Genomic DNA, 21,221 nt, shown 5'->3' with positions numbered 1-21,221 from the left:
ATACGCCGGAAATCACCTTGCAAGTAGTAAAAGGCCGAGAAGAGGGACTAGACGGAAGAAATTAGCAGCGCCATTCTCTGGTATCGTGCCTGGGATGCCGCGACATTTCACCTGTCGGCAGGTGATGGCGTGGCGCGGAACCGGTAGAGCGCTCTGTGGGATCGGGCCGAGGTGTGATGGGTGAAAGTGGCGGCCGCGACCGCCCTATCGGCCATCTCGGGGGGACCCCGCGGCGGCTGCCCGCAGATTCGCTGCAGGCTCCGCGGCTAACTGCCGGCACGTGGGCTGCACGTCTGCAGGAGGCCACGGCTGGAGGGAGCGGGTGGGCTGCTCAGCACTGGCCAGGGACAGATACACCTCTAGGCTGTTTAGGGTAGCCCTAACATCGTCAACAACACATATGTTACGTATCTTAGTGAGGAAATAGCTTTTTGTAGAGCCGCATCGTTTGGTGTTGCATATAAGCAGCGATCTTTAATTTCTTTGCTTAACCCACGAAGTTTGTTGTTTTACTCTCCAGCGCAAATACTTGTTACATCCAGATCTCCATGCTGCTGTTGACTTTTTTTTTTTTTAAGTCAGAAGTCTTCTGACTGGTTTGATGCGGTCCGCCACGAATTCATCTCGTCTCAGAGTAGCACTTGCATCCTACGTCCTCAATTATGCATTTCAGTCTCTGTCTTTCTCTACAGTTTTTGCCCTCTACGGCTCCCTCTAGTACTATGGAAGTCATTCCCTGATGTCGTTTAACAGATGTCCTATTATCCTGTCCCTTCTTCTTGTCAGTGTTTTCCACATATTCCTTTCCTCTCCGATTCTGCGCTGGGCTATCTTCTCCAAATGTATCCAACTCTCTATAAATATTGCAACCTAATTATTTTGAACCTGCTTGCTGCATTCAGATCTTGCTTCCCCTCCACAATTTTTACCCCCAACGTTCCCTTTCATTCAACAATGGCTCTGAGCAGTATGTGACTTAACATCCGAGGTCATTAGTCCCCTAGACTTAGAACTACTTAAGGGGGGGTATGACGTGAAACGGTCCGACTTGGAGCAGGAAAGGCACCACAGGACGTTTTAATTTACACTGTCTGTACTTTTACAAATAAATTCATAAAACTTTGTTAGCATGACCAGAAAGGATTCAGAATACACACTCATAGCAGAGAAAGTTCAAAAACATAACAAAACTTTTTTTTTACATGTGAAATTTCATCATTTTTTCACTTGGTATTGGCTGCATTTGTTGCTGTAGGTACACTTTTCTTCATAAGTAAGAGATATTCATCGATGAATTTTGCACAGCATGCAAATCATACTTACAGGTGTATGAAACTCTAGAATTTCCCAAATCTGTTAAAAACTGTGGTAAAAATTGAGGTAATTAACTATAAAATTCGAGTTTTCTCTAAATATGAAGTTTAAAACGTAACAGCCCATTCATTTTTCCATAGATTAAATATATTCTAGAGTTTTATACACCTTTAAGTATCGTTTGTAAGCTGCGCAAAATTCATCGAAGAATCTCTGTTACTTATGAAGAAAAGTGTACCTATAGCAACAAATGCAGCCAACAGTAAGTGAAAAAATCATGAAATTTCACATTTAAAAAGTATTATTTTTTCGTGTTTTTGAACTTCCACTGCTATTAGTGTAAATCTTGAATCCTTTCTGGTCATGCCGACAAAGTTTTATGAATTTATTTGTAAAAGTATAGACAGTGCAAATTAAAATGTCCTGTGGTACCTCTCCTTCTCGAAGTCGGCCCGTTTGACGTCCTACGCCCCTTAAACCTAACTAACCTAAGGGCATCACACACATCCATGCCCGAGCCACGGTTCGAACCTGCGACCGTAGCAGCAGCAGCGGTTTCGGACTGAAGCGCCTAGAACCTCTCGGCCACAACGGCCGGCTCCTTTAATTACCACATTAATAATTCCTTGATGGTGCACGACGTGTCGTATCAACCGATCGCTTCTTTTAGTCAAGTAGTGCCCATACATTTCTTTTCTCTCCAATACATCTTCATCAGTTATCTCATCTACCCACCTCACTTGCAGCACTCCTCCGTAGCACCAGATTTGAAAAGCTTCTATTATTCTCTTGTATGAATTGTTTATACGTCAATTTTCACTTCGTACAAGGCTAAACACTATACGAATGCCTCAGAAAAGCCTTCCTAATACTTTCATTTATGTTCGATGTTGATAAATCTCTCTCTTTCGAGGAACTCTTCTATTTCTATTGCCACCCTGTATTTTATATCCTCTCTACTCCTCCAGACACCGTTATTTTGATTCCCCTCCCCCACAACAGGAAAAGCTCATCTACCACTTCCTAATATGTAATTTACATACTTCACTTAGCGTTATCAGACCATTACTCGACGCCATTACACTGCCCCTGTTTCACTTTTGTTGATACTCATCTTACGGCCTCTTTTCAAGACACTTTCCATTCCCTTCGACTGCACTTCCACATTCTTTGCCGTCTCTAACTGAACTGTTTTGTCATCGCCAAATCTCAAAGTTATAAGGAGTAATCTAAAAATTTCCGTTCGAAGGCCGTACAGTCCTTGAATCGGTATGCCAGTGAGGTAAAGTCGCCCTGAGCATTGAGGCAATCATCGCACCAGGTTTAAGATACCCGTTTGGTAGAATTTGCTCTGCTGCTGCATGTAGAAGTCCGCAAAGACCTGCTGCACATACTAGCCCAACAGTAATCGTTGCCCTTCAAGACCTTTTTTAAGCGACCGATGGCGTGAAAGTCACTTGGTTAGAGATCAGGACTATAGGATGAGTGCTCGAGTGTCCTTCATCCTTCACGTGAGTTGACGTAACTTCTGAGTTACAACATTTGCGATATGGGGACGTGCGTAATCATGACGCAGCAGCACGCTTTGTCGCACGGAACTTGTCGCACGATTCCACAAAGGTGGTTTTCGAAAGACTCTATCGGTGTTTGTCCATCCGCAGTCAAGACAGGAATAACAGCACGTTAGGCCTGTTTGGAAGCTTTTGGTACAAGGTGTACAACTTTGCTTCCGCCATTCTTTCCCCAACATTTGAGGCTTTAATGAAACAAACTGGTTACACATGTATCACTCAAAATACTTTCCATAGCTGGGCACTACTTTCTCCCATCTTTCGGGCAGGATACGAATCCCGCGTCGAAAAAATTGTTCATCATTTGAAGGGATCCATGAATCGATCCAATTTGTGACTTCTTCATGAGATCGGAAGTGTTGGTCAGCCAGGACGCGCGCCATTGATCTAAACAGGTGATAGTCAGAGGGAGCAATGTCTGGAGAATACGGCGGGTGGGGCAGGACTTCTCATTTTAACGTTTCCAAGTACGTTTTGACATCTTTTGCAACTTGGGGTCGAGCGTTGTCGTGCTGAAAAATCACTTTATCGTGCCTCTCGCTGTATTGCGGCCTTTTGCCTTTTAATGCGCTGCTCAAACGCATTAACTGCGTTCGATAACGAGCACCTGTGATTGTTTCACTTGGTTTTAACACCTCACAATACACAACGCTGAGCTGGTCCCACCAAATGCAGAGCATGATCTTGGAGCAGTGAATGTTCGATTTGGCCGTCGACGTGGAAACATAGCCAGGATATGCCCATGATTTTTTTGTGTTTAGGGTTATCATAATGAACCCATTTTTCGTCCCCGGTCACAATGCGATGCAGAAATCCCTTGCGTTTTTGCCTCTGAAGCAACTGTTCACAAACACACAATTGCCGTTCAACAGCTCTTGGTTTCAGCTCACACGGGGCCCATGTTACTACTTTCTGAATCATGCTCACAGCCTTGAGACGTTTTGAAATGGTTTGCTGTGTCACTCTCACTAATCGTGCCAATTCCTCTTGAGTTTGAGCGAGTCTTCACTCAGCAATGTCTCCAATTCTGCATCTTCGAAAACTTTCTCTCTTCCACCACTATAACGGTCTACGACGTTAAAATCACCGTTCTTGAAGCGTTGAAACAACTCAAGAGACGTTCTTTCACTAATAGCGTCCTTACCATACGTACTCGAGAGCATTCGATGAGGCTCAGCCACTGTTTTCTTCATATCGAAACGAAACAGTAACACCTCCCGGAAATGACGAGAATTAAGCTCGTAAACTGACATTTTCAATCAAAAACAACTTTATGATGCAAACAAAAATTGACTAATGTTTGAATGAGGTTATATTGACCGAGTTCCAAGCTAACTGCCTGATGTCTGCGATCTGTTTCCTTCAACCACTTCTTACCGTTGTTGCCACCTATCGGCAAACGGCGGAAGCGAAGTTGTACACCTTGTAATTACGTCGCCATAGTTCACGTTACCAAATTTACCGCACGCACGTCGGAAAGACACGAATGCGACACTAAACCCTCGTCTTCATGTCGGTGCTTATATACCCGCATCGGAGTCGAGCTACGTTACATATACGCTGCAGCAACGCCCTCAAACGGAAACTTTTTGATCGCCTCATGTATGATTATTCCTTCATTCCTGTCTCACATATGTAGCGTATTAGACCTAACAGTTTCGTAGTGATACGATCTGCTATGGATCTTAACAGTTTTGAGGGATTGTTGTGTACTGTAGGTCCCTTGTCGGCTTAGGTCTTTCAGTATTCTGACGAATTCTTCTCGCAGTATTATATATCCCACCTCAAGTTTGTTTCCTTTGTGTTGCTCTTCTGTATATTTCTATCGTCTTTCGTCCCTCCTTCCTTCCTTCCTTTCTTTCTTTCTTTATTTAGTACTTCAATTTTCGTATAAGGAAATTTACCTTTCATAATCCCTCACAGAGCAGGAAATTCAGTGGTTGCCGGTCTAGCGAAAGCGACTTAACGTGTCTACGTGAAATCGGAGAAGGTGCTGCAGCATCTTTCTGTTCGTACTCAAAGGTTAGAATTAATTTTGATTCTCGTTTCCAAACACTGCCGACACGTGTAACGGAGAAGACGGAAATCAAAATCGCAAGCAAAATACTCATTTGAAATGTGGTAGGTTAAAACAAAACCAGCAGACAGTAGTTACACAAAAATTAAGCTCTGATGACTGTCCCGTCGTACTGATAAAATTCTCAGCAGTAGTCGTAAATCGTTTTAGGTGGAAATTGGGATGGCAGCTTCTACAACAAAGCCCAGACGAATGAGAGTACCTCTCTAATTTTCCACCTTCTCCTTATGAGTATTGTATACTCCGGCCAAGAAACAACCGCGATTTCTGCCGTGTGCATTTTCTGCTGAAGTTCTCTCTTGATCACTTACGCATTTTAGCGAAATGAAATTTACGTTCGTGAAAGAGTTAACGCCGCTAGCAGAATTGGTCTTTTCGAATCAATTGATCAATTTATCTAGCTGTACCTGACTCAGTAGACAATTGTTTGAACTTTTCACGACCAGCTGGCTCAACCACGCTTGAAGGATTCATCGCTGTAAAAGTGCTACATTTATTATAACATATGGTACAACTTGGAAGGGTAGAGAAGAGCTTCAACGTCAGAAAGCCTACAATTGACTACCATGGCTTCATACATACAGCCAAAGAGCCATTTACGGCTGTTTGCTGACGATGCTGTGCGTACGGCAAGGAGTCGTCGTTGTGTGACTGTAGAATTATACATGACTTAAGCAAAAATTCTAGTAGGTGTGATGAATGGCAACTTGCTCTAAACGTAGAAAAATGTGAGCTAATGTCGATGAGTAGGGAAAACATTCCTGTAACGTTCGAATACAGCATTATTATAGTGCAGATTGACACTGTCAGCTCGATTAAATATCTAGGCGTAACGCTGCAGATCGATATGAAATGGAATGATCATGTCAGGATGGTAACAGGGAAGGCGATTGCACGATTTCGTTTCATTGGGAGAATTATGAGGAAGTGTAGCTCATCCCCAAAAGGTATTTAACGCTAGTGCAACCCACTCTTGAGTACCGTTCGAGTGCTTGGGATCCGCACGACATCGAAGCAATTCAGAGGCGTGCCGCTAGGCCTGTTACCGGAAGGTTCGATCAGGACGCAAGTATTACGGAGTTGCTTCGCGAGCTCAAATGAGAATCCCTGGAGGTAAGCCAATGTTCTTTACGCAAGACGCTATTGCACAAATTTAGAGAACCGGCATCTGAGCCCGACTGCAGAACGATTCTACCGCCGCCAACGCACATTTGGCGTAAGGACCATGAAGAAAAGAAGCGACGAATTTGGGGCTGATACAGAAGCTTTTACACTGTCATTTTTCTTCCGCTCTATTTGCGAGTGGAACAGGAAAGGAAGTGAGCAGTTGTGGTACAGGGCACCTCCTCCATGCACCGGACGGTCGTTCGCGGCGTATGTATGTCGATGTACAACTTCTGCATCTGCTCTGTCACATTACAATTCCGTTTGCCCTCTACACGTGGCGCCAAGATAGTCGTTTAGTCATCTAGCTGATTGTCAGTGTGCGTAACGTTTGAGAAGCTACGTGCCCTGCACCACGATAAGTTGGAGGCCATTGAGAACTCACCAGACAGCTCGTTATTTCTGCGCGTCCTTCCAGTGCCCCCTATCTCGCAAACTACCTCCAGCGACAACGGCGAAGGCGTGGTGAACGCAGCAATTTTCTGCGAAAGTTGGGTTGTTACTTGCGTCCCACTAATATTGGCAGTCACGATGAACCAATTACGCTATCGCCGTGACCATTGATTGGGAGAGTGAGTATCAGTCATTGGCAGTGAGCAGGTGCAGCGCAAGTAGAGCCAATTGCGTGGGAAGCCATCCCATTACGGCGTGTGGCTTTAGAAACTCCGCCGGACCGCTGTGTCCACGCCAGACAATCGTTCCAGCTTGGCTGCCTCCGGCGGCGCGCTACCTGTCACTGCTTTTCGTTTTGCTCGTTTCGTGGGCCCCTCCCCGCGTGTCCATTCGTCTACTTTTCACCTTATTTCCATATTACTGAGAGGCCTTTCTGCAACTGGCGAGTACTGGCGAGTATCGTTTGGCGATTAGAAAGCGATACTCGCGTAAATTGCCGTCTTATCTTCGCGCTGCCACTTTCACCACTGTCTACGTCCCAGAGGCGCGTGCATTGTCTGCTTGCAGAAATAAGACTTTCTGCTATTTCTGCATATTCCAGTCGGGCGTTACCCGTCGAGTCTCCGTGGTTCGGAAACGCCTGTTGGCAATCGATGGTAATAGCTCCACCTCGCCTCAAGTGTGAAAAGTGGTCGTGCGTACAAAGCCCATTGCTAAGAAGCATGCGCGTAAGAGGAATGCGGTAGCAAATTGGGTGTACATTGTGTTGTATAGAGCAGAATAGCATGCCCCATTCTAAAACATCATCGTTAATGCAGTTATGTCAACATTGTGCGACTGATTTGTTTATATGCAAACGATGTAAATCTTTTAAATCATGACATGTTTTCAGCGTACTAATACTTCCGGGATAATAAAACAAATTCTGCATTTGTGCCGTCACGAAATGGTAGATTGGTACTGTGCAAGCAACAGCTGAAACGCGATCTTTTTTCCTTCACGCCACGTATCTTATTTTAGTTAAAACTTCGTGCCATGGTGGAGGGTTTCTTGTCTGTTTCTTGCTTATAATGTCTGCATGCACGTTTCTCCAGAATTTTCGCATTTGATAATGATGCTGTAAATAAAAAAGCTTGCAAGAAAACTACAGTCAAGGGTATGACTGAAATGTGCAAGTATCCCTTCGTAAGCGATAAACAGAAGGAAGAACATCTCCACAGACAAGTTTTAAGTAAGATGCGATGTGCATGGTGACAAAAAAAACGCATTTTAGTACTTGAGTACACAGTTGTCACTACTAATAACTTATTGACCAAATGGAAACGGCATATGGAATAACAGATAATATTTACAATGAAACGTGCACATCTAGATATGCAAAAACGATGTATTACCACACATTAATGAAACCAGAATGCCCCAACACAATTGAATGCGTATACTCAGTTTAAACTAGAAAAATTAAAATATTAGGCAAATTATGAGCAAAATTTTAGATCCAATAAGAAGCAAATACGTATTAAAAATTACGTCGAAATGATGAAGTACAGCAACACCCAGAATAAAATTACAGGAAAAGTGACGACATAAGACGGATATTTTTACATTTGTAAAGGATGAATATTACAGGCTAACAAAACAAATCTTCAGGTATGTCGGTGAGAAAAATTAACAACAAGCTGGATCCAAGAAGTTACAAAAAGAAAAACTAGAAACAAAGAGTATAAAATCAGACGAAATAACGCGTTGGGTTACATACTCGTGTACAAATGTTATTAATGTCTATACCTTAAATATTCCTTCTGATGTAGTTACCCTACGTACCACTGGTCTGAACAAAATTAGATCGTGAGATCCGTGAACTGCTAACAAAGAAGGAATAAACAAGTCAAATTTAAGCAACATCAGTTTTCAAAAAGACACGGGAACAAAGTTTCGCCATGTTTCATTTATATTTCGCAAGCACTCATCAAACGGATTTATTTGAAGAATAACCTATCAGTCGATAGGTAACCGATAGCAGCATGGTTACAAGAAAGGAGAATTTACCAAGATTGGTCAATCTTTTTCAGACAAGGCGCTTCCTCGTGTAGGTAGTAAACAAGGAGACAAAATTTCATAATGGGTCTTATTCCATGTTTTCATCTGCTCTTTATTTAAAACCAGATTTTTTCTCTTCATTTTCTTCTCGTCATTGCCCTTTTACCGGAACTACGACTCTTCTTATGGGCCGTTAAAGGAATTCCTTTTTACCTTAGTTACACTTTTCAATCAAATATCCAATATGTATCATCAGAGTCATTCACATTTTAATTTAAGGGTTCCGTATGATTTATTTTTACAGAAGACCATAACAAACATTGAAACGTATCACCGGAGTGCCATATTGGTGTGCTGAAGTCCTGAGAGCTCCTTAGCATGGCTGTTCACATACAGCGAGAATCGGTGCCTCTCTGGCCATACAGCTAACAAGCAGACGCTCACGTAATCCTATATTCCGCTGATTAGAGACCTCTGGTACATCATTAGGACCTCATTAGCCTTCCGCTAATGAATAATATTAACTCTGATCCCTCTCTGCTTTCCTGTTTCTGGTGTTAAACGGGCAACGGTTGTTTTGTTGTTCTCTGGTTCTGTGATGGATCTCGACCTCATCTGTCTACCTCACTTCCATGCAGTGAAGCAACGGTTATACCTCGGCGACAAAAATATGAGAACTTCCTCCGGACTGAGTTATGCAGTATTGGTAACATGGTAGACGTTCTTCTGAAGCTCAAAGAGAATAACTTCACTGTGTCCTTGGTATATCTACCAGAGCTGTCATAAAGCAAGATATTGGTTTATGCTTACTGTGATGTCACTGCCCTGTAGTACCCCAATTTCTTGTTAATTGATCACAAAAATTGAGCCAAATCACCGCTAGATGCAGAACGATTTCGTTCAGCTGACATATGAGACACAATACGGGCAGAAAATCACCACTATGCCTTATTAGTTATGTACGCGAAGTGGAATTCCGTATTATTGCCCTGTTCATGAGTGGAGAGATTTAACACTGCCTCCTTCGGATCGATGAACGATGTGGTCGATATTTTTAAGCTAACGGTAACATTTAAAACTTGTACAAAACACATTTGAGTAAGTGCAACCTGTTCATCTGAACCATTTTGCTATTGTGTTACTTTGATTTACGTGTCAGTTTTTGGTACGAAGTCAGAGTTAATACTAGTTAAACGGATGTAAGAATCTGTCTGAACTCTTCTCAAGTAACAAAAATGTGTCAGGATGAGGCGATTCGAACAATGTATGTAAACGAGGATGGAAACTCTTGAACGCGTTTGTCGTTCTCCAATACGTAGAGGATTCGTCTGGCCAGTTATACGAATACGTTCTTCTACGTAAAGGATGAGTTTGAAGAATTGCGGAACGAGAATTAATGTACTTTCCTCGACCGTTTCTGAGTTTCTGATTTCGTGTCCGCTAGTTGGAACTCAGGACGATTGGATAACCTGAACTTCTCGAACAGTACCAGCAGCCCCGCATAGCTTAGGTTAACGTCCACATGAGACGAACGACTAACCATCAACAATCTCACGTACGTTCTCTTCAGAAGACGATGCGGACAGTCTCGATATAGACTAGAAATTAGGGAGAACACGTGTTAACATTTCGTCTTGTGCAGATTAAATCCTGAAAGTTAAAGTTGCTTCAGTCGGCAAAATTCGACCTGCCATTACGATAAAAATGGTTCAAATGGCTCTGAGCACTATGGGACTTAACAGCTATGGTCATCAGTCCCCTAGAACTTAGAACTACTTAAACCTAACTAACCTAAGGACAGCACACAACACCCAGCCATCACGAGGCAGAGAAAATCCCTGACCCCGCCGGGAATCGAACCCGGGAACCCGGGCGTGGAGTCATTACGACACTGCGATTATGTTTAATCTTGTGTACTAATTAGATACTAAAAGTCTTGGACCTGATCCACGGTAAAAAATTTCGCCTGTCTTATAGTGATATATTCCAAGTAAAACTGTCTGAAATTTTGGCCTCAGAATAGACCATAGCAAATTCCACATTGCAGCTACCATTATTACTGAAATAATTCTTTTATTTCCCTTTAATTGTTCTAGCATTTGAAGTGATTCCTTTTTACAGTGCATTGAAAAGTAAATTTTGTATTGTCAGTGGCAAATTAACTTTTTCCTCATGACAACTAAATGTGAGTGCCGTTGTATCACCTAAAGTAACCTCAGATGCGAAATATTTGGCATTACAAAACCTGCACTCTAAATTCATCAAGCAGCAATTATAGCTTTCAAATCTGTTGGGAATTACGTTCTGTTTATATTTCAATATCTCTTTCAAATCAACAATATAATTACAAATATCAGTGTCAACACTATTCCTATTACTTTGTCGACGCAAAAATGTAGTTTCTGTAGATCTTTGTCTCTCAATCCGAGCCGTTAGCGTTCGTCTTCGAGGCATAGCATAAAACAGGTACAGTTTCCGTATAATAAAGGAAGTCGTAGCTATTCAACCAACAGCCTTGCCGCAGTACTTGGCAGATAGCGATGTTAACCGTTGTTGGGATTGGCTAGCACTTGGATGGGTGACGGTTCGGTCAGCCAAGCGCTCTTGGCAGGCGGGATACACTCAGCCCTTGTGAAGTCAATTAAGGGGCTACTTGACTGAGAAGTAGCGGCTCCGGTCACGAAAACTGACAACGGTCGGGAGGGCGGTGTGCTGACCACATGTCTCTCCATGTCCGCATCCGGTGATGCCTGTGGGCTGAGTGTAACACGGCGATCGGTTGGTACCGTTGGTCCATCAAGGGCTGTTCGGATGGAGTTTAGTTTTTAGTCTAGTAGCTATTCAAAATGAAGAAACGGAAAATTAGAAACAGGATTTTGTGGTAACGGCGGCAAATGAACACAAAGTTACCTTCCGTTTACTCTTAGACAAAAGTAAGTGAAAAACGACGTTTTTTCCAAGGCTGACAACACAAAAAATCTAGAGGTTGTAATGTTATATCTGTAGGATATGCATGTGATACTGAAAATGAACCATCTGCAACATCTAAACAGCAACGTTCCTTGAATGCGATTTCACGAAATGTTAGTTTCGTGTGGCATTTCTAACGTAGCACCTGATCGGGACGAGGAGTAGATGCTGACAGCAGTGTGAGGGACAGTGAAAAACTTTTCTCACGTTTGTATATCCACTTCCTTTTCATAACGGGGTTCGTACACACATAATTTTTTGCATACATCTATCGCAAAATACCCTTCATTATACACTAAAGCACCATAGAAACTGCCGGTCGCTGTGGCCGAGTGATTCTAGGCGCTTCAGTCCGGAACCGCGCTGTTGTTACGATCGCAGGTTCGAATCCTGCCTCGGGCATGGATGTGCGTGATGTCTTTAGGTTAGATAGGTTTAAGTAGTTCTAAGTCTACGGGACTGATGACCTCAGATGTTAAGTCCCGTAGTGCTCAGAGCTATTTGAACCATTTTGAACCATAGAAACTGATATAGGCATGCGTATTGAAATACAGAAATATGTAAACAGGCAGAATACGGCGTTGCAGTCGGCAACCCCCACATAAGACAACAAGTGTCTGGCGCAGCTCTTAGATCTGTTACTGCTGCTACAATGGCAGGTTATCAAGATTTAAGTGAGTCTGAACGTGGTCTTATAGTCAGCGCGCGAGCCATGGGACACAGCATCTCCGAGGGACCGTGAATATCAGGAATCCGGTAAAACATCGAATCTCCGACATCGCAACGGCCGGAAAAAGATCCTGCAAGAACGGGACTAAGGATGACTGAAGAGAATCGTGCAACGTGACAGAAGTGCAAAACTTCATCAAATTTCTGCAGATTTCAATGCTGGGCCATAAACAAGTGTCAGCGTGCAAACCATTCAACGAAACATCATCGATATGGTCTTTCGCAGCCGAAGGCCCACTGGTGTACCCTCGATAACTGCACGACACAGCTGTACGCCTCGCCTGGGCCCGTCAACACCGACATTGGACTGTTGACGACTGGAAACATGTTGCCTGGTCGGACGATTCGCGTTTCAAATTGTATCTAGTGGATGTACGTGTACAGGTATGGAGACAAGGTCATGAATCCATGGACCCTGCATTTCAGCAGGGACTGTTGGATCTGGTGTAGGCTCTGTAACGATGTGGGGCGAGTGCAGTTGGAGTGGTTTGGGACCCCTGATACGTCTAGATACGTCTAGATACGACTCTGACAGGTGATACGTACGTAAGCATCCTGTCTAATCACCTGCATCCATTCATGTCCATTGTGCATGCCGACGGCCTTGGATAGTTCCAGAAGGACAATGCGACACCCCATATGTCCATGATTGCTACAGAGTGGCTCCAGGAACATTCTGAATTTAAACACGTACGCTGGCCATCAGACTCCCAAGAGATGAACATTATCGAGCATATCGGGGAAACCTTGCAACGTGCTTGTTCAGAACAGCTTTCCATCCGCTCGTACTCTCGCGGAGTTATGGACAGCCCTGCAGGATTCATGGTGTCAGTTTCCTCCAGCATTGCCTCAGACATTAGTCGAGTCCATGCCACATCGTGTTTCGGGACTTCTGAGTGTTCACCGGGGCCCTACACCATATTAGGTAGATTCACCAGTTTGTTTGGCTCTTCAGTGTATAAGTTTCGTTGGCTTCATTGTATAATAATATTAAAAATCGATACCACAGCTTTGTATGTTCACGTATTAATACACTCCTGGAAATTGAAATAAGAACACCGTGAATTCATTGTCCCAGGAAGGGGAAACTTTATTGACACATTCCTGGGGTCAGATACATCACATGATCACACTGACAGAACCACAGGCACATAGACACAGGCAACAGAGCATGCACAATGTCGGCACTAGTACAGTGTATATCCACCTTTCGCAGCAATGCAGGCTGCTATTCTCCCATGGAGACGATCGTAGAGATGCTGGATGTAGTCCTGTGGAACGGCTTGCCATGCCATTTCCACCTAGCGCCTCAGTTGGACCAGCGTTCGTGCTGGACGTGCAGACCGCGTGAGACGACGCTTCATCCAGTCCCAAACATGCTCAATGGGAGACAGATCCGGAGATCTTGCTGGCCAGGGTAGGTGACTTACACCTTCTAGAGCACGTTGGGTGGCACGGGATACATGCGGACGTGCATTGTCCTGTTGGAACAGCAAGTTCCCTTGCCGGTCTAGGAATGGTAGAACGATGGGTTCGATGACGGTTTGGATGTACCGTGCACTATTCAGTGTCCCCTCGACGATCACCAGTGGTGTACGGCCAGTGTAGGAGATCGCTCCCCACACCATGATGCCGGGTGTTGACCCTGTGTGCCTCGGTCGAATGCAGTCCTGATTGTGGCGCTCACCTGCACGGCGCCAAACACGCATACGACCATCATTGGCACCAAGGCAGAAGCGACTCTCATCGCTGAATACGACACGTCTCCATTCGTCCCTCCATTCACGCCTGTCGCGACACCACTGGAGGCGGGCTGCACGATGTTGGGGCGTGAGCGGAAGACGGCCTAACGGTGTACGGGACCGTAGCCCAGCTTCATGGAGACGGTTGCGAATGGTCCTCGCCGATACCCCAGGAGCAACAGTTCCCTAATTTGCTGGGAAGTGGCGGTGCGGTCCCCTACGGCACTGCGTAGGATCCTACGGTCTTGGCGTGCATCCGTGCGTCGCTGCGGTCCGGTCCCAGGTCGACGGGCACGTGCACCTTCCGCCGAGCACTGGCGACAACATCGATGTACTGTGGAGACCTCACGCCCCACGTGTTGAGCAATTCGGCGGTACGTCCACCCGGCCTCCCGCATGCCCACTATACGCCCTCGCTCAAAGTCCATCAACTGCACATACGGTTCACGTCCACGCTGTCGCGGCATGCTACCAGTGTTAAAGACTGCGATGGAGCTCCGTATGCCACGGCAAACTGGCTGGCACTGACGGCGGCGGTGCACAAATGCTGCGCAGCTAGCGCCATTCGACGGCCAACACCGCGGTTCCTGGTGTGTCCGCTGTGCCGTGCGTGTGATCATTGCTTGTACAGCCCTCTCGCAGTGTCCGGAGCAAATGTGGTGGGTCTGACACACCGGTGTCAATGTGTTCTTTTTTCCATTTCCAGGAGTGTATTACGATTGTTGCTATTTGCTTCTCGAGGAATTGTACACGGAGGATTCCGTAATACGCTGTCGCTTGGCAGCAGGTGGAAGATGTGTGTTTGCTACAAGTAAATGCTACCGGAAAATTACGCACCAGACGAAACAGGTAGTTGCGGCGCTATTAGGGATAACAGCTGTTTGCGGCTTGCGCCTGTCCTCTGTTCTGCTCTGCTCTCCGTCTGCGAACTTAACCCAGTGCCTCGGAGATCCGTCACGGTCAGCAGCCCGTGGCCGCGTAATTGGTACGTTTCACTGGCGGTAGCCGGCGCAGCGATGAGCACTAATCACGGCCGGGATGCCGGCACGCAATGCCCAGCCAGCCGCCACCGACCACTGTGGACCTGCCCCGCAACTAAGTGCGCCGCCAGGAAAAAAAGCCTCACCTGACAGCGCGCCATCACTGCAAGCGCAATTTCTACAATCGCCCCAATTTTTAAAACTGGCACAGAACTGCCTTCATTGCCTCGACTCCTAGAGACCACTTTGTGCACGGGACATCTACTTTGTGCAGGAAGATCCAGCGTCCAGTGACACTCTGTCTTCGCCCGCATCTCGTGGTCGTGCGGTAGCGTTCTCGCTTCCCACGCCCGGGTTCCCGGGTTCGATTCCCGGCGGGGTCAGGGATTTTCTCTGCCTCGTGATGGCTGTGTGTTGTGTGCTGTCCTTAGGTTAGTTAGGTTTAAGTAGTTCTAAGTTCTAGGGGACTGATGACCATAGATGTTAAGTCCCATAGTGCTCAGAGCCCTTTGAACCATTTGAACACTCTGTCTTCCGCTTAGCTAACCTGCGGATATGAAAATGGCGTTAGTGCGAGTAATGGCTTGGGGATTCCGTCCTCCGATTTATGATGTTGATGTAGGGAGTTATAATGGTTGGGGATATTTTATGCTGAACGATGGCTTTAGTATCCAGAACGATATTTTCACTCTGCAGCCGAGTGTGCGCTGATATGAAACTTCCTGACAGATTAAAACTGTGTGCCGGACCGAGACTCGAACTCGAGTCCTTTGCCTTTCACGGGCAAGTGCTTTACCAACTGAGCTATCCAAGCACGACTCACACCCCGTCCTCACAGCTTTACTTCTGCCAGTACCTCGTATCCTACCTTCCAAACTTCACAGAAGCTCTCTTGCGAACCTTTGGTAACCAGCACTCCTGAAAGAAAGGATATTGCGGAGACATGGCTTACCCAAAGCGTGGGGGATGTTTCCAGAATGAGATTTTCACTCTGCAGCAGAGTGTGCGCTGATACTAAACTTCTTGACAGATTAGTTTCAATCTTGACAGATTAGTTTTAATCTGTCAGAAAGTTTCATATCAGCGCACACTCCGCTTCAGAGTGAAAATCTCATTCTGGAAACATCCCCCAGACTGTGGCTAAGCCATGTCTCTGCAATATCCTTCCTTCCAGGAGTGCTAGTTCTGCAAGGATCGCAGGAGAGCTTCTGTAAAGTTTGGAAGGTAGGAGACCAGGTACTGACAGAATTGAAGCTGTGAGGACGGGTCGTGAGTCGTGCTTGGGTAGCTCAGTTGGTAGAGCACTTGCCCGTGAAAGGTAAAGGTCCGGAGTTAGTGTCTCGGTGCGGCACACAGTTTTAATACGTCAGGAAGATGCGATGGCTTTAGTGTTTATCGTCTGAACTGACGATGGATGGTGATGATGGGTGTGTTATAATGGAGGTGTTCTTCTCCGAGTGAACACATGAGCTGAAATTGTAAGTTATGGCATGCTTTGTAGAATGAGGTGGATTTTTTTTAATGATTTGATATATGGTAGGATGTCCCAGTATTACTCGAATCGCTTCGTTGGTGGTAAATCTTGGTACGTTTCAGATGATGCGAAGTGCCCTGGACTCACTCGACTTTGGTTAGCTTGGTCTTTTACGCCATGCTCTATACTTCAGAGCTGTACAGTAGAACTGGCAGGATGACTGTTTTCCAGATACGTAATTTGCCATCTTGGTTCAAATGGCTCTGAGCGTTATGGGACTTAACATCTGAGGTCATCATTCCCCTAGAACTTAGAACTACTTAAACCTAAATAACTTAAGGACATCACACACATCCATGCCCGAGGCAGGATTCGAACCTGCGACCTTAGCGGTCGCGCGGTTCCAGACTGAAGCGCCTAGAACCGCTCGGCCACAGCGGCCGGCAGATGTAGCATCATTTACGCAAAAAACATAATAAGACACACTGCTCACTAGGTGTATATATTTGTATATTATAGACCTGAGGATGGTCATTACGGGCTGAAACCGGTCATCGTCTAAAGAATTCATATTGTGATCAAAGACTGGAATAAAAAACATTTTACTTACTTTTGTTACCGCGTCACGTTCCCAGAGGCGGCATCAGACGTCGCAGTGGGCACTGCTCATGATCTTTTGGTTTATCAATGTATGCCTCCTTTTATCACACTCCCTCTTCTTGCCGTCTGCAACATTTATCTCCCTTTCAGTAACAACAATTTTAAGTATAACTACCAAATGTAGAGACTCTTCGTGCTCGTATTGTGGACGGCTGTGATACAATACGCCATTCTCCAGGGCTGCATCAGCGCATCAGGGATTCCATGCGACGGAGGGTGGATGCATGTATCCTCGCTAACGGAGGACATTTTGAACATTTCCTGTAACGAAGCGTTTGAAGTCACGCTGATACGTTCTGTTGCTGTGTGTTTCCATTCCATGATTAATGTGATTTGAAGAGAAGTAATAAAAGTGAGCTCTAACATGGAAAGTAAGCGTTTCCGGTCACATGTCCACATAACATATTTTCTATCTTTGTGTGTGAGGAATGCTTCCTGAAAGTTCGGCCGTACCTTCTTGTAACACCCTGTATTAAAAAAGTTGTTTTTTTTTTTCATTTAACTCCAAGGAAGGGCAGCGAGAAGTATACTTCCCAGCTTGTTGTGTGACCTCACTTTCACAGTTTGAGCAAATTTGATATTCTGTATGATAAATACACCTATCTGTTAACTACTGTCTGCTCTCCATTCATTAAAAAAAACTGCTCAATAATTTTGCCCACGAAAGGTTGAAGACAAACGGATCGAATCCAGGCAGTCAGCTGTGTTACTGCCCGCGATCGCCGGCGATTCATCGGTTTGCTTGGAAGTTACGAGCTGTCAGCGATCGATCGCTGCGATCCACGCGCACACCTTAACGTCTGCGGACAGATCGCGCGATCTGGTGACCGGTCGCTGCGGTCCGTCACTGCTGTGTGGGGCCCTCAGTACGAGGTGCATTCAAGTTCTAAGGCCTCCGATTTTTTTTCTCCGGACTGGAAAGAGATAGAAACATGTGCATTGTTTTAAAATGAGGCCGCGTACATTGTCAATACGTCCGAGAGATGGCAGCACCGTACGGCAGATGGAATTTTACCGCCAGCGGCGAGAATGAGAACTGTTTTAAATACTTAAAATGGCGACGTTTTCCTTACTTGAACAGCGTGTAATCATTCGTTTTCTGAATTTGCGTGGTGTGAAACCAACTGAAATTCATCGACAGTTGAAGGAGACATGTGGTGATGGACTTATGGATGTGTCGAAAGTGCGTTCGTGGGTGCGACAGTTTAATGAAGGCAGAACATCGTGTGACAACAAACCGAAACAACCTCGGGCTCGCACAAGCCGGTCTGACGACATGATCGAGAAAGTGGAGAGAATTGTTTTGGGGGATCGCCGAATGACTGTTGAACAGATCGCCTCCAGAGTTGGCATTTCTGTGGTTTCTGTGCACACAATCCTGCATGACGACCTGAAAATGCGAAAAGTGTCATCCAGGTGGGTGCCACGAATGCTGACGGACGACCACACGGCTGCCCGTCTGGCATGTTGCCGAGCAATGTTGACGCGCAACGACAGCACGAATGGGACTTTCTTTTCGTCGGTTGTGAGAATGGATGAGACGTGGATGCCATTTTTCAATCCAGAAACAAAGAGCCATTCAGCTCAATGGAAGCACACAGATTCACCGCCACCAAAAAAATTTTGGGTAACCGCCAGTGCTGAAAAAATTATGGTGTCCATGTTCTGGGACACCGAGGGCGTAATCCTTACCCATTGCGTTCCAAAGGGCACTACGGTAACAGGTGCATCCTACGAAAATGTTTTGAAGAACAAATTCCTTTCTGCACTGCAACAAAAACGTCCGGGAAGGGCTGCGCGTGAGCTGTTTCACCAAGACAACGCACCTGCACATCGAGCTAACGTTACGCAACAGTTTCTTCGTGATAACAACTTTGAAGTGATTCCTCATGCTCCCTACTCACCTGACCTGGCTCCTAGTGACTTTTGGCTTTTTCCAACAATGAAAGACACTCTCCGTGGCCGCACATTCACCAGCCGTGCTGGTATTGTCTCAGTGATTTTCCAGTGGTCAAAACAGACTCCTAAAGAAGCCTTCGCCGCTGCCATGGAATCATGGCGTCAGCGTTGTGAAAAATGTGTACGTCTGCAGGGCGATTACGTCGAGAAGTAACGCCAGTTTCATCGATTTCGGTGAGTAGTTAATTAGGAAAAAAATCGGAGGCCTTAGAACTTGAATGCACCTCGTACAGAGCGATCCGTGCCCGGTTCCCGCGGCTGTGAACACACGCGCTCGCTGGGCGTGGCCCGCGCCGTACCGGCTGTGTGCGGATGCCAGCGCGCCCGCTTCCTGTCCTCTCCACTCCCCACTCTCCAGTCTCCGCCGCTGCGCTGCTCTGCCCTCCTGTCGCGCCGTGTTGGGGCCGCTCGTTAGCGGCTGTTTGCAGACCGCGCGGCGCGGCGCGACACACGTGCTGCGGCCCTTACCGTCGCCACGGAAGGAAGCGAGCGAACGAGCGCTGCCTGCTTGCCAGTGGGTTCCGGCGCTCGCCGCATTCCGCTGTCTGTCCGCCAACCAATTAGCGTCGCATTCCGACCGGAGAGGAGGATGGCAGCCCGGAACTAGCGTCGCCCCGTCTCCAGGATTTGGGCCAGTGGCTGGCTAGGCGAACCACAGCCGCCGCGCCTGTTTACCGGGACGTGGGAACACGACTCAGACGCAACTTTAACCACCACTTACCGATATTGCCACATTTGTCGGGCTAGGTGGAAGTTACTAATTGGAGGAAGCCATTAATGAAACACTATGCCCATAACCGGGCAGTTTCTGGTTTCTACATTCAGAACCTTGCAGAACAGGACGGGGCGTGAGTCGTGCTTGGGTAGCTCAGTTGGTAGAGCATTTGCCCGCGAAAGGCAAAGGTCCCGAGTTCGAGTCTCGGTCCGGCACACAGATTTAATCTGCCAGGAAGTTTCATATCAGCGCACGCTCCGCTGCAGAGTGAAAATCTCATTCTGGAAACATCCCCCAGTCTGTGGCTAAGCCATGTCTCCGCAATATTCTTTCTTTCAGGAGTGCTAGTTCTGCAAGGTTCGCAGGAGAGCTTCTGTAAAGTTTGGAAGGTAGGAGACGAGGTACTGGCAGAAGTAAAGCTGTGAGGACGGGGTGTGAGTCGCGCTTGGGTAGCTCAGTTGGTAGAGCACTTGCCCGCGAAAGGCAAAGGTCCCGAGTTCGAGTATCGGTCCGGCACACAGTTTTAATGTTCCAGTAAGTTTCATATCAGCGCACACTCCGCTGCAAAGTGAAAATCTCATTCTGGAAACATCCCCCAGGCTGTGGGTGAGCCATGTCTCCGCAATATCCTTTCTTTCAGGAGTGCTAGTTCTGAAAAGTTCGCAGGAGAGCTTCTGTAAAGTTTGGAAGGTAGGAGACGAGGTACTGGCCGAAGTAAAGCTGTGAGGACGGGGTGTGAGTCGCGCTTGGGTAGCTCAGTTGGTAGAGCACTTGCCCGCGAAAGGCAAAGGTCACGAGTTCGAGTCTCGGTCCGGCAAACAGTTTTAATCTGGCAGGAAGTTTCATATCAGCGCACACTCCGCTGCAGAGTGAAAATCTCATTCTGGAAACATCCCCCAGGCTGTGGCTAAGCCATGTCTCCGCAATATCCTTTCTTTCAGGAGTGCTAGTTCTGCAAAGTTCGCAGGAGAGCTTCTGTAAAGTTTGGAAGGTAGGAGACGAGGTACTGGCCGAAGTAAAGCTGTGAGGACGGGACGTGAGTCGTGCTTGGGTAGCCCAGTTGGTATAGCACTTGGCCGCGAAAGCCAAAGGTCACGAGTTCGAGTCTCGGTCCGGCAAACAGTTTTAATGTGCCAGGAAGTTTCATATCAGCGCACACTCCGCTGCAGAGTGAAAATCTCATTCTGGAAGAAAGGACATGTTAGTAAGACATGTACCATTGCCCGCAACATCTACATTTATGATACTTCCTGGCTGATTACGGTACACCACACCAGCTATTGCTAAGAGAACACACGGATTCTATAAGTATTGTAAATTTGACCCACAGCTTGTAAATCAAGCTTTCCTGCGGATTTATTTGATTAGCCAAAAGTAGGGTGAAATTACGTACGACGAAAATCAGTACAATACGAAAGTAACGTTGTCTAATC

The 21,221-nt window shown here is 46.2% G+C and overlaps 1 protein-coding gene and 1 non-coding gene across 2 annotated transcripts in view; both read left to right on the top strand.

The window, feature by feature from the left end:
- LOC126188364 (puratrophin-1-like) overlaps window positions 1-21,221 on the top strand; it is a 1,249,514-nt gene that overhangs the window by 871,265 nt on the left and 357,028 nt on the right. The window lies entirely within an intron of this gene.
- Window positions 19,930-20,004, top strand: Trnas-cga (transfer RNA serine (anticodon CGA)). The gene has a single exon. It is a non-coding gene; the product is annotated as a tRNA-Ser (tRNA).

Source organism: Schistocerca cancellata, chromosome 5 (genome assembly GCF_023864275.1).
Source record: "Schistocerca cancellata isolate TAMUIC-IGC-003103 chromosome 5, iqSchCanc2.1, whole genome shotgun sequence".
Taxonomy (NCBI): domain Eukaryota; kingdom Metazoa; phylum Arthropoda; class Insecta; order Orthoptera; family Acrididae; genus Schistocerca; species Schistocerca cancellata.
This window is presented reverse-complemented; position numbering and strand designations above follow the sequence as displayed.